The following is an 11,290-nucleotide window of genomic DNA, read 5'->3' on the forward strand; positions in this document are numbered from 1 at the left end:
GGGCTCGCAGGGACCCGCAGCGCCGCTCTGCCGAACGCTCACCGGACCCCGCCGCCCCGCACAGGCTTCCCCCCCGCAGAGCCCTGGCCCCCTGAGACAGGGGTCCAGCTGCCCACCAGTCCAGCTACCCGGCCCTGGGCCCACCCACAGCAGCCCCTACCTGGCACTGGAGGCTCCGCCTTGGGTGACCCCAGCCCTGTGCACCCCTCCCACCCCCTGGGCTCCGCGAAGTCCCGAGGGCTGCCGGGACGCCGTGGACGCGACCCCCCTGGCTCAGAGAGTCCTGCCAGCAGGAGTCCTGCTGAACCGCCAGCTGCGACACTCCCACTCTGGGCCACAGGGACAGGCGTGCCTTTGAAAGGCTGAAATTAATGGGAATTAAGTATAAAAAGTATAGCTCACCTGCTATTTCACATTCTGATGTTAAAATGATGCCGACAAGCTGTTTGACCTCGGACAAGCCACTTAAGCTCCTTCTGCTGCCCAGGCTTTGCCCTCTGGGGGACACAGTGTGGATGACCATCGCTTCTGCTCCATCCAGGGGATCTAAGAAGTGAATTAACTGTGGGCGCTTGTGCACACAGGGACACAGGTGCTTGTGTTAGAGAAAGGACCGGAGAGAGGGACACAAAGGACAGCAGATTCACATCCCCATCCTCTGTCCAGGGCAGGTGGTCATAGCTAAATGGATGGAGATTGCAGGTCTGCCTCTGACATGAATGAAGTGCTTAGCCCTGAGCAAGTTAAACTCTGCCCTCATCAGTTTGCTCATCTGCAAAATAGAGGGCAAGAATCATGCCTACTCTGGGACCTGCACGATGGCCGAATAATGCCTGGCACAGAGTTCATCAGTTAAGTATATTTCCCTCCAGGGACATCCAACCAGAATGTTAGCCATTCCTTTGTTTCTGAGTTTTGCTTTTCATTATGAAGAAGACAATTAGAAAAGGAGAGAACACTACTATAAAAGCAAAGCGGTCATCACTGATTGAAAATAAGTTAATAGTAAAAAAAAATAATAATAAAAAAATAAAATAAAATAAGTTTATAGTATAAATGCAAATTCCTTAGAAATCTAATGAAATTATTCTTTTAAAAAGAGTTAAAATTTTTGGGCGCCTGGGTGGCTCAGTGGGTTAAGCGTCTGCCTTCGGCTCAGGTCATGATCCCAGGGTCCTGGGATCGAGCCCCAGATCGGGCTCCCTGCTCGGCGGGAAGCCTGCTTCTCCCTCTCCCACTCCCCCTGCTTGTGTTCCCTCTCTCACTGTGTCTCTGTCAGATAAATACTTTAAAAAAAAAAGTTAAAAATTTTTAAAAGTTAGAATTATAGGGCGCCTGGGTGGCTCAGTTGGTTAAGCGACTGCCTTCGGCTCAGGTCATGATCCTGGAGTCCCGGGATCGAGTCCCGCATTGGGCTCCCTGCTCAGTGGAGAGCCTGCTTCTGCCTCTCTCTCTCTGCCTGCCTCTGCCTACTTGTGCTTTCTCTCTGTGTCAAATAAATAAATAAAATCTTTAAAAAAAAAAAAGAATTATAAAAGTATAGGCTGCACAATACTTATCAATATACAAAGTAGTATTTAAAACACTGGCTTTTGGTTGATTTGCTTTGGAATTTTTACATTAGTCAAAAGCTAATGAATTAATACAAAAAGATAAAAAGATGCATGCACCCCTGCATTCACTGCAGCATTATTTACAATAGCCAAGATATGCAACCAAGCCAAGTGTCCGTCCACAGATGAATGGATAAAGATGTGGTGTACAAACACACACACACACACACACAGGAATATTACTCAGCCATAAAAAAGAATGAGATTCTGCCATTTACGAGCACGTGCATAAACCTAGAGGGTATTATGCTAAGTGAAATAAGTCAGACAGAGACAAATACTATATGATTTCACTCATATGGAATCTAAAAAAACAAAACAAAACATGACCAGACTCATAAACACAGAGAACAAACAGGTCGTTGCCATAGGAGGGTGGGTTAGGGAGGCAGAGGACATAGGTGAAGGGGATGAAGAGGTACAAACTTCCAGTTATAAAGTAAAAACGTCACAGGGATGAAAAGTACAGCACAGGGAATATGGTCAATAAGTCTGTAATCACTTTGTATGGTGACAGATGGTGACTGCCCTTACATTGGTGAGCATTTGAGAATGTATATAATTGTCCAATCGCTATGTTGAACATCTGAAACTAATATGTCAACTGTACTTCAATTATAATTTTTTTTAAAAAATTAAGTTTGAAGGTCTAATGCACAGCATGGTGGTTATAGTTAATAATACTGAATCGTATGCTTGAATGTTGCTAAAAGAGTAGATCTTAAATGTTCTCACCATAAAAAAGACCTGGTAGCTATGTGATGGGATGGAGGTGGTAGCTAATACCATGGTGGTAATCATTTTGCAATTTATAAATGTATCAGTCAACACATCCAACACCTTGAAGTGACACAGTGTTATGTTAAGTGAAGAGGAGGGAGGGCCCAACGCCAGAAGGCCCTGATGTGACTGGCACTGACCAGCCATCACCCTGTGAAGGGCTCCCTCTGGTCCGGGGTGGACCGCAGTTTTGGTTCAGTCTGATCTGCCTCTGATCTGGCAGAGGGAGGGGATCTGACTTGTTCCAGGAGATTCCAGAAGGGGGCGAAGAAGGAGACTGTTCCAGCTGGGTTCTGAGGCCTGACCAGAGGCGCTCCCAGGCGGCACCTGGTATCTGCCTGATTCTGGGGGCGCTGGGCTGTGGGGCCAGGGGCTGTTTGCATGCTCTGTCCTGGCCCTGCCCCTCCTCCTACAGGCACGAACGGTCTTCTGTGTGCGGCGTGGTGGACACCCAGCCAGACACCTGGCACAGAGTGGGTGCTCTGTAAATATGTAAGCAAGCACGCACTATAGAACGGTTGGCGAAAGGCAGTTAACCCAGGACCAGCGAGCCGCACCCATGCGGAGCCTGGAGGGAGCTCCAGGGCCTTCTCTCCAGAGCAGGCCCACCGAGAGCCGTCGTGGGCGAGGCACGGCCACCGCACACACGTGGGCTAACGAAGGCCTGGATGATAGAGAAAACCAAACACCTTTTTGGGGGAAGGGCGTGGGGCAGATGTGCGTGGGGGAAGGGGTGTGGGCCTGAGAGAGCTGAAGTGGGAGGAAGACTTCGTAGTTTTAAAATAGACTCGCCAACCCACTAATTACATATCGGGCCTGAAAACGCCAAAGCTGTTCTCCATTTGGAAAAAACCCTGCGAAGTAACTCTGCAAACACGCTCTGTTTTCTTCTTGCTCCCTTTTGGGGAGGGGGATGTGTTGAGCATGTACATGACGACCATTATAAAAAAGAATTTCAAGGAAAAGCGATGGCCTGCAACCCCACCATCCTGCAGCCTTCACCCGCTCGTTACCCATTCCAATTGCATGTGCATGATTTTTCCGTCTTCGTGAACTTTAAATAGAGGCAACTTTTCAGTCTTTCCCTATATTTTTCTCCTGAACGTTTTCCCATGTGGCCAAATCGGTTTCGTTATTACCAGTTTTGGCGGCTGAAGAAGTGGCCGTGCTTGCTTGGAGACTGTCACCGGAACAGAGCGGTGAAGACGTGTGCGCGCACGATGTTCTCCAACACGTCTGTCGGAGGGTGAGTCCCTGGGCGGATGGGGGTGGACGCTCTCAGGACCGGAAGCGAGCTTCAGCACCTCCCCGGCTACAGGCTGGTTTGAGCCCGGGTGGCACCAAATTCGGTGCCTCCCTCGGATGCTGCAGCGTAGCACACAGAGGCTCCGGCCCTGGGGGCCTCTGCACACAGGCGTGCCCCTCACTCCTTGGCGAGAGAAGTGGGAAGGGGCTTTCTGAAGGGCCCCCACACCAGCAGCAGGTGGACACTCCTGTGAGAGAACAGAGTGTCCTCGGGTTTGCGGAGGATACATACTCTTCCCGGCACGAGACGTAAGGAGCGAAGGCGTGTGTTCGGTCCAGGGCTGGGCCGTGATCGCAGCCCCCCCCCCCCCCCCGCTTTTCCTGCCTAGCCCATGCGCAGAGCCCAGTGAACCCGCCCAGCCAGTGCCCGGGGTCTTGCTGCAGAGTCCCTCCCTGCTGTCCTTCAGGCTGCTCTGTTTCAGGCACTGCTGTGTCCCTGTTGGGATGGAATGCCCCCCGCCAGCCACGTCGGGGCCGAAGCTGGATCTGGAAGAGCCGCAGACGGCCTGCGGCGTGGTCGATGGAGGGACTATGACAAGCGGCCTGGCAAGGAGACGTGGAGCGGGCGGTGAGTCTGCTTCCCCTGTTCCTCCTGCAACAAGGAATCTGAATTCGGGTGCCCCCTCCCTGCGATTTCAGCAAGGCCCTCATCACTTGGTTTCGCTCTCTCGCGTGAACACGTATTGAAGAGTTTTCCCCTTCCAAACGCTTCTTTTCCCCATGTGCGTTTTCCGGGGCCTTTTTGCGTGACAGTTGTGGGTCCCCCTCCGGGCCCAGAAATGCAGAGGAATTTCGACACTTAGCAGGCACTCCGTATCCTGCCCGTTTGGTGTGGAGGTGATGCTCAGTGCCTCTCTCCCCGAATGTGGCTTTCCTCTGTCAACAGGAACCGCTCCCCAAAATACATCTCCCCTCAACACCTCTGCTCCCTTCTTCTAAGATTCCCCAGGAATGAAGCATCAAGGTGAGGCCTGTTTCTCCCCTAAGGTTTCTGGACCACAGGCTCTACTCCCAGTCTGCCATCAGCTTCCCCTGCCTCTAATCCCGAGCACCCCACCCTACGCATCCCTCTGTGCTGGACAGACCCGGGGCGTCTGGAAACTTCATGACTACCATGTCTGGGCTCCCTTTCGAGGGGTGTGGCCTGCATCCATGCCCTCCTCCATCCGTTCCTGGGGCTCCCGCTTGTGTGCTCACGGAAACCAGGGCAGGCGCCCTGGACGCCATCACTGGGCTAGACCATCACTGTCTGACCGAATGTCCTGCAACGATGAAGGTGTTCTACATCTGCGCGATCTGACACAGAGCCACGAGAGCGTCTGAAATGTGATCAGTGAATGAGGAATCCAAGCCCTCATTTTATTTAATTGCCTTTCCACAGGAAGTTCTGAACGACTTTTACTAGTATCCACAACTTGCTGAGACTTTGATCGGGATTGTGTTGAATTTATAGACCAAGTTGGGCAGAACCGAGGATACGGAGTCATCCTTCAACGAACATGGAATAGCTCTCCGTTTATTTAGATCTTCTTTGATTTCATTAATTTTGTAGTCTTCCCCACAGAGATCTTGTACACATTTTATTAGATTTTTACCTAAGCATTTCATGTTTTTGCCAGTGCTAATGTAAAATGGTCTGTTCATTTCAAATTCAAATTTTTTGTTGCTGGTCTTTATTAAGTCAACTGATTTTTGTATATTAACCTTGTGCCCTGCAGTCTTGCTGTAATTGCTTATTCATTCCAGGGGTTTTTATGTTGATCCTTTGGAATTTTCCTCAATCAACAATCATGTCATCTGTGAACAAAGATGGTTTTATTTTTTCCTTCCCAATCTGTATACCTTTTCTTTCTTTTTTTTTTTTTGGTTTACTACATTAGCTAGGAATTCCAGCACAATGTGGAAGAGGAGTGGTAGTGAGACAGGACATCCTTGTCTTGTTTCATCTTGGAGGGAAAACATCTAGTTTCTAACCACTAAATATGATGTTAACTAGGCTTTTTTATAGATGTTCCTCATGTAGTTGTAAAGGTTTCTCCAAATTCCTAGCTTCCTGAGTTTTTTTCTTTTTTTTAATCACGAATGGGTGTTGAATTTGGCTAATGCTTGTCCTGCATCTATCGAAATGATCCTATTTTCTTCATTAGCTTGTGGAGGTGATCACATTGATTTTCAGATGTTGTCAGCCCCTTACTTGAAATAAATCCCACTTGGTTGTGGGGTGTAATTCTTTATACACATTGTTGGATTCAATTTGCCAACATTTTGTGGAGGATTTTTGCAAATATGTTCGTAAGAGATGTTAGTCTGTAGTTCTCTTGTAATGTCTTTGGTTTTGGTTGTTAGGGGAATGCTGGCCTCATAGAACGAGTTAGGAAATACCCCCTCTGTTTCCATTTTCTGGAGGAGATTGCAGAGAAATGATAATTTGTTCCTTAAGTGTTTGGTAGAATTGACCAGTCTAGGCCTGGTGCTCTCCTTTTGTAAAGTAATTGTGGATTAAGTTTCTTTTGATTCAGGCCTGTTAAGATTATCTTTCTCCTTGTGGGCATTTTGGTAGATTGTGCCTTCCAAGGAATTGGTCTGTATCATCTAAGTTATCACATTTGTGAGGAAAGAGAGTCATTCATAATATTCCCTTACTCTCTCAATACCCGCGGGATACGTAGTGGCCTCTCTTTTCTGAGAGCCATTGCTTGATGTTACAGACGTCCGTGGCCTTCTGGGAGGCTACCCTCTACAGAGGTTTCCAGACGTTGCTGAGAAATCCATCTCATGTCTGCATTCCTGACTTTCCATTCTGCTGACTCTCTGAATTACTCTTGATGCTGTGTGTTAATAAAAGAGGAAAAACAAGGCCAGGAAGCCAGCCTTTTAAAAGATACAACACACTACAGGAGTCCTTTCCCAAATTCCCAAGAGTATCTATTCAGATGTTCTAGACAACCTATGAAAAAAGGGGAGGTCTAGCCATTATCACTTTAGCATAAGCCATCTTCACATGAGGAAAAACAGGTCTTCTGAGACTCGAGTTTAAAGCAAAGGAATAATTTCAAGATTGCACTGCACAGTACAAAAGTTAGCATTCCAGGAAAACTAGGGGAAAGGACACTTTGCAAGGCCTGAGTATAGAAATCCCAAACAAATTAGATATGAAGACTGAACAAGACAATTTGTGATTTATGGCTTTAATATTTAGGTGTGAAGTGAAGCCGGAATACTTTGTGTGGATTTTTGGTGACAATTTTATTAAAAAAAAAGGTAAATTACAAATTGAATGCTGGGGCTGATTCAACAGCCCATTTCATACATAACCCTCAATTTCTTTTTTTTTTTTTTTGAAGATTTTATTTATTTGACAGAGACACAGCGAAAGAGGGAACACAAGCAGGGGGAGTGGGAGAGGGAGAAGCAGGCTTCCCGCTGAGCAGGGAGCCCGATGCGGGGCTCGATCCCAGGACTCCGGGATCATGACCTGAGCCGAAGGCAGACGCTTAACGAATGAGCCACCCAGGAGCCCCTATAACCCTCAATTTCAAAATGTGCTCATCAAAACGGCTTTATAAATAATAATTTGGAACTTGGGTACAGAAAATTGGATTAGTCATAATCTTTGGTTCACAACACTTTCAGCATTGGTTCACACATGGTCTGCCTTTAGTTATGTCCAGTGTAAGCATCCTGAACGGACTTAGTCTCTGGGCGCCCGGGTGGCTCCGTCGGTTAAGCATCCAGCGCTTGATTTGGGCTCGGGTCTTGATTTCAGGGTCATGGGCTCAAGCCCCACATTGGGCTCCACACTGGGCATGAGTCTACTTCGAACAAACAAAACTGAACTGACTCTCAAGAGCTGGGGGGCTTGGCCACGTGGCACACATCCCTTGCCTCCTCCCTTCTAAGCACACCATCCTTAGTTTTCATCACTACCTTTCTCTTCATCTAAATCCCATGTATAGGACTCACAAATAAGTGTATCTTACTAAAATCTTTATAGGTGAGCATGTCGTATATTTTGACTTTTTTGCTCACTATATCTCTAAGTTAGGGCTTCCTGTGCCTTCCATGTTGCTGTGTCATTCAGGATCACTAGCTCTGATTACTGTATGATATTCTATTATAAGATTATATCGTATTTTATTCACCCACTCTTCAATGGGACTTGGGTTTTTCTAAGTTTTTGCTTTCTGTAAACACTGCTATGAAAATTGTTCATGTCTCCTGTTATCTACGTGCAAGTTTTTCTTGGGTATACATTGAGGACTGGAATTTCTGGATTACAGGATGTGTGAAAGTCCAACTTTAAAAGGTAATACCGGGGCGCATGGCTGGTTCAGTCAGAAGAGCAAGTGACTCTATCAGGGTTGTGAGTTTCAGCCCCATGTTGGACACAAAGATTACTTAAAAACTTCAAAAAAATAAAAAAATAAAAGGTAACACCAAATCTTCTAAAGGACTGAACCACTTTTGACTAATACCAGCAGCTTATCAGAAGTTACGCGGGATCCCTCCAACACGATATATACTGCCAGACTTTTAAAATTTTGCCAGTTGAGTGGGTATAAAATGGTAGCTCACTGTGGTATTGATTTGCATTGTAATTTCTCCCAATTTGTAACTCACCTTTTCTCTTTCTTTGAAGATACTTTAAATAATATATTAGTGCATAAAATACCTCATTTTCCTTTCTTTCTAAAATTGAAATAGCTGACGCACGATGCTGTATTAGTTTCAGGTGGACATCGTAGCGATTTGACATTCATATACATTCAGAATGCTCACCACGATTAAGTGCAGCCACCATCTGCCATCAGAGTTATCACGATGGTATTGACCATGTTCCCTGTGCTGTACTTTTCATCCCGGGGGCTCATTTTGTAAGTGGAAGTTTGTACCTCTTTGTTCCCCCATCACCAACTTTACCCACCTCCCCCTCTCCGGCAGCCACCAGCTTGCTGTCTGTGGTTAACATCTGTTTCTGTTCTGTGTGTTCATTGTTTTGATCCCACATAGGACTGAAATGCTATGGTATCTGTCTTTCACTTATTTCACTGAGCAAAATCACCTCTAGGTCCATCCATGGTGTTGCAAATGGGCAAGATCTCATTCTTCTTCCTTATGACTAAGATTCCATTGTGTGCATATATGTGCATATATATACACACCACATCTTTATCTGTTCATCTACTGATGGACACTTCAGGTTGCTTCTGTATCTTGGCTATTGTACGTAATGCTACGATAAACAACAATGCTTTTATCTTTCTGAGTTAGCTTTCGTTTTCCTTAAGTAAATACTCCACACAGTATAACTGTTGAATCGTATGGTATTTTCATTTTCAATTGAGGACCCTCCATACTCTTTTCCACAGTGGCTGCACGGTTTGCGTTCCCACCAAGAGTGCAGGAGGGGACCACGTCCTCGCCAACACCTGCTGTTTCTTGTGTTGATTTTAGCCGTTCTGACAGGTGTGAGGTGGTATCTCATTGTGGTTTGATCTGCATTTCCTGATGAGGTGGAGCATCTTCTTCTCTGTCTGTTGGGCATCTATAGGTCTTCTTCAGCAAAGTGTCTACTCAGGTCTTCTGCCCACTTTTTAAATCAAATTTTTTTGGTGTTGAGTTCCCATTCCGGAGGTTGCCTTTTCATTTTGTTGATGGTTTCCCTCACTGTGTGAAAGCTTTTTAGTTTCATGTAGTCCCAATTGTTTATTTTTGCTTTTCTTGCCCTTGCTTTGTCAGAGTATAGTTTAAGATCTTTTTGGGTTCTTGTGGCTCCAGATTTTAGGATCATTTATTCTGATTCTGTGAAAAATGCTACTGGTGTACTGATAGGGATTGCACTGAATCTGTAGATTGCTTTGGGTGGTATGGACATTTTAACAATATTAATTCTTCAAATCCATGAGCATGGAATATCTTTCCATTCATTTGTATCACCTTCAATTTCTTCCACCAATGTCTTCTGAGTACAGGTCTTTCACCTCCTTGGTTAAGTTTATTCCTAGGTATAAAATACCTCATTTTAATACCAAATCTATCAATAACACTTTCAGTTAATGCTTTGTGTCTTAAGTAGTACCCTATCTCACGGCCAAAGAAGTAGTTATCTTTACCTTTTCCCCAAGTTTGAAAATTTTGTGTGACATTTAAGACATTAACTTCCTCTGGCATGAGAAAAGAGTTAATTTTCATCCTTTCCCACACAGATAACCAATTGTTCTAGCTCTAATTTTCAAATTAACTTTCCCGATGTTACATGCCACCTCTTACACCGAAATTCAGTCTGTGCGTGCCTTTTTCCGGGCAATCTGGTCTATCCCATTGGGAAATGTGTACATCCCTTAGCCAATACCAAGCTCTTTTAATTAACATGGCTTCATGTGAACGAGTCCTAGCATCTGACAGGACAAGTGTCCACCCCCCTGCCCTTTCTTTTCCAAAGACACCTTAGCCCTTTGCTACCTTTTACTTTATAACTGCTTTAACAAGTTCCAGGAGAAAACTTGGTGGGATTTTGACTGGAATTGCTTTGCATCTACAGGTCTATCTGGGGACAGAGGACATCTTTATATTGTCTTCCTAGCCATTAACATGTCTCCCTCCCGGTTTACTGAGGTATTTAGTTATCGTCTCTTGATAATACTTGAGAATTTTTTCTTACAGAGGCCTTGAACATGCATGCAAATACCGAGTGTTTCCTCCTTTCTCCTTCTTAGGAACCTCTGTTTTGACTTTACTCTATTGAATACAGGATCTCCAACTCAATTCTGAACTCAAGCAGGGGACAGCAGGCAGCCTTTTGTTTCTGACTTTAAAACGGAATGAGTTTCCTCTTTTTGGAGGATGCTTGCTTTTTCTTTTGTTTGTTTGGTTTTACACAGAAACTATCAGCTTAAAGAAATTCCTCCCTAGTTCTAATTTATCAGGAGTTCTCATCATGAATGGGTGTTAAATTCTGTTCAATACTTAACATAAATCTGTTGGGCTAGTGAGAACAGTTTTCTCTTTTTAATCTGTTCATGTAACAAATTAAGAGATAACATTTAAATAGATTACATTTACAGATTTTCATGCTAAGCCAACATTACATACTAAGATAGAACTTACAAGTAAAGTAGTGGTAAACAAATTTAAACCTAGGAATTTGTATTGTAAAATACTGCTTTTTACCTGTTTTACGTTTCGTGTTAAAAAAGGACTGGCTGCCAGAGAAGTTTGAAAACCACAGGACAAATGGTCTTTCTCGTCCACAATCCTCCAGCTGCCATGTTTGAATTATGCCCTTTCAGTTTCTCTAATTCTACCAGAAAAAGGAGCTCCTAACCAGATGCTAACTCAGTGTGACAGGATGTAGAACAGAGCTAGAAAATTCGATATCTATGTGACAAAAAGCAGTTCTTGGTGTTAAAGAAATGCTGACCCCTTCAACTCAAAGGAATCTAAGATTACAATCTATCGTCATAAGATCAGACACAAACAGATGTGAGAACAGTAGCAGGACCTGTACAAAATTAATAAAGTAGAAAACTAAAGGACCAAAAGTCGAAATGAACTACCAGAAAGAAGAGCAGAGAAAGTAATACAAGGGAACG

The sequence above is a fragment of the Neomonachus schauinslandi genome, chromosome 9 (assembly GCF_002201575.2).
Source record: "Neomonachus schauinslandi chromosome 9, ASM220157v2, whole genome shotgun sequence".
Classification (NCBI taxonomy): Eukaryota; Metazoa; Chordata; class Mammalia; order Carnivora; family Phocidae; genus Neomonachus; species Neomonachus schauinslandi.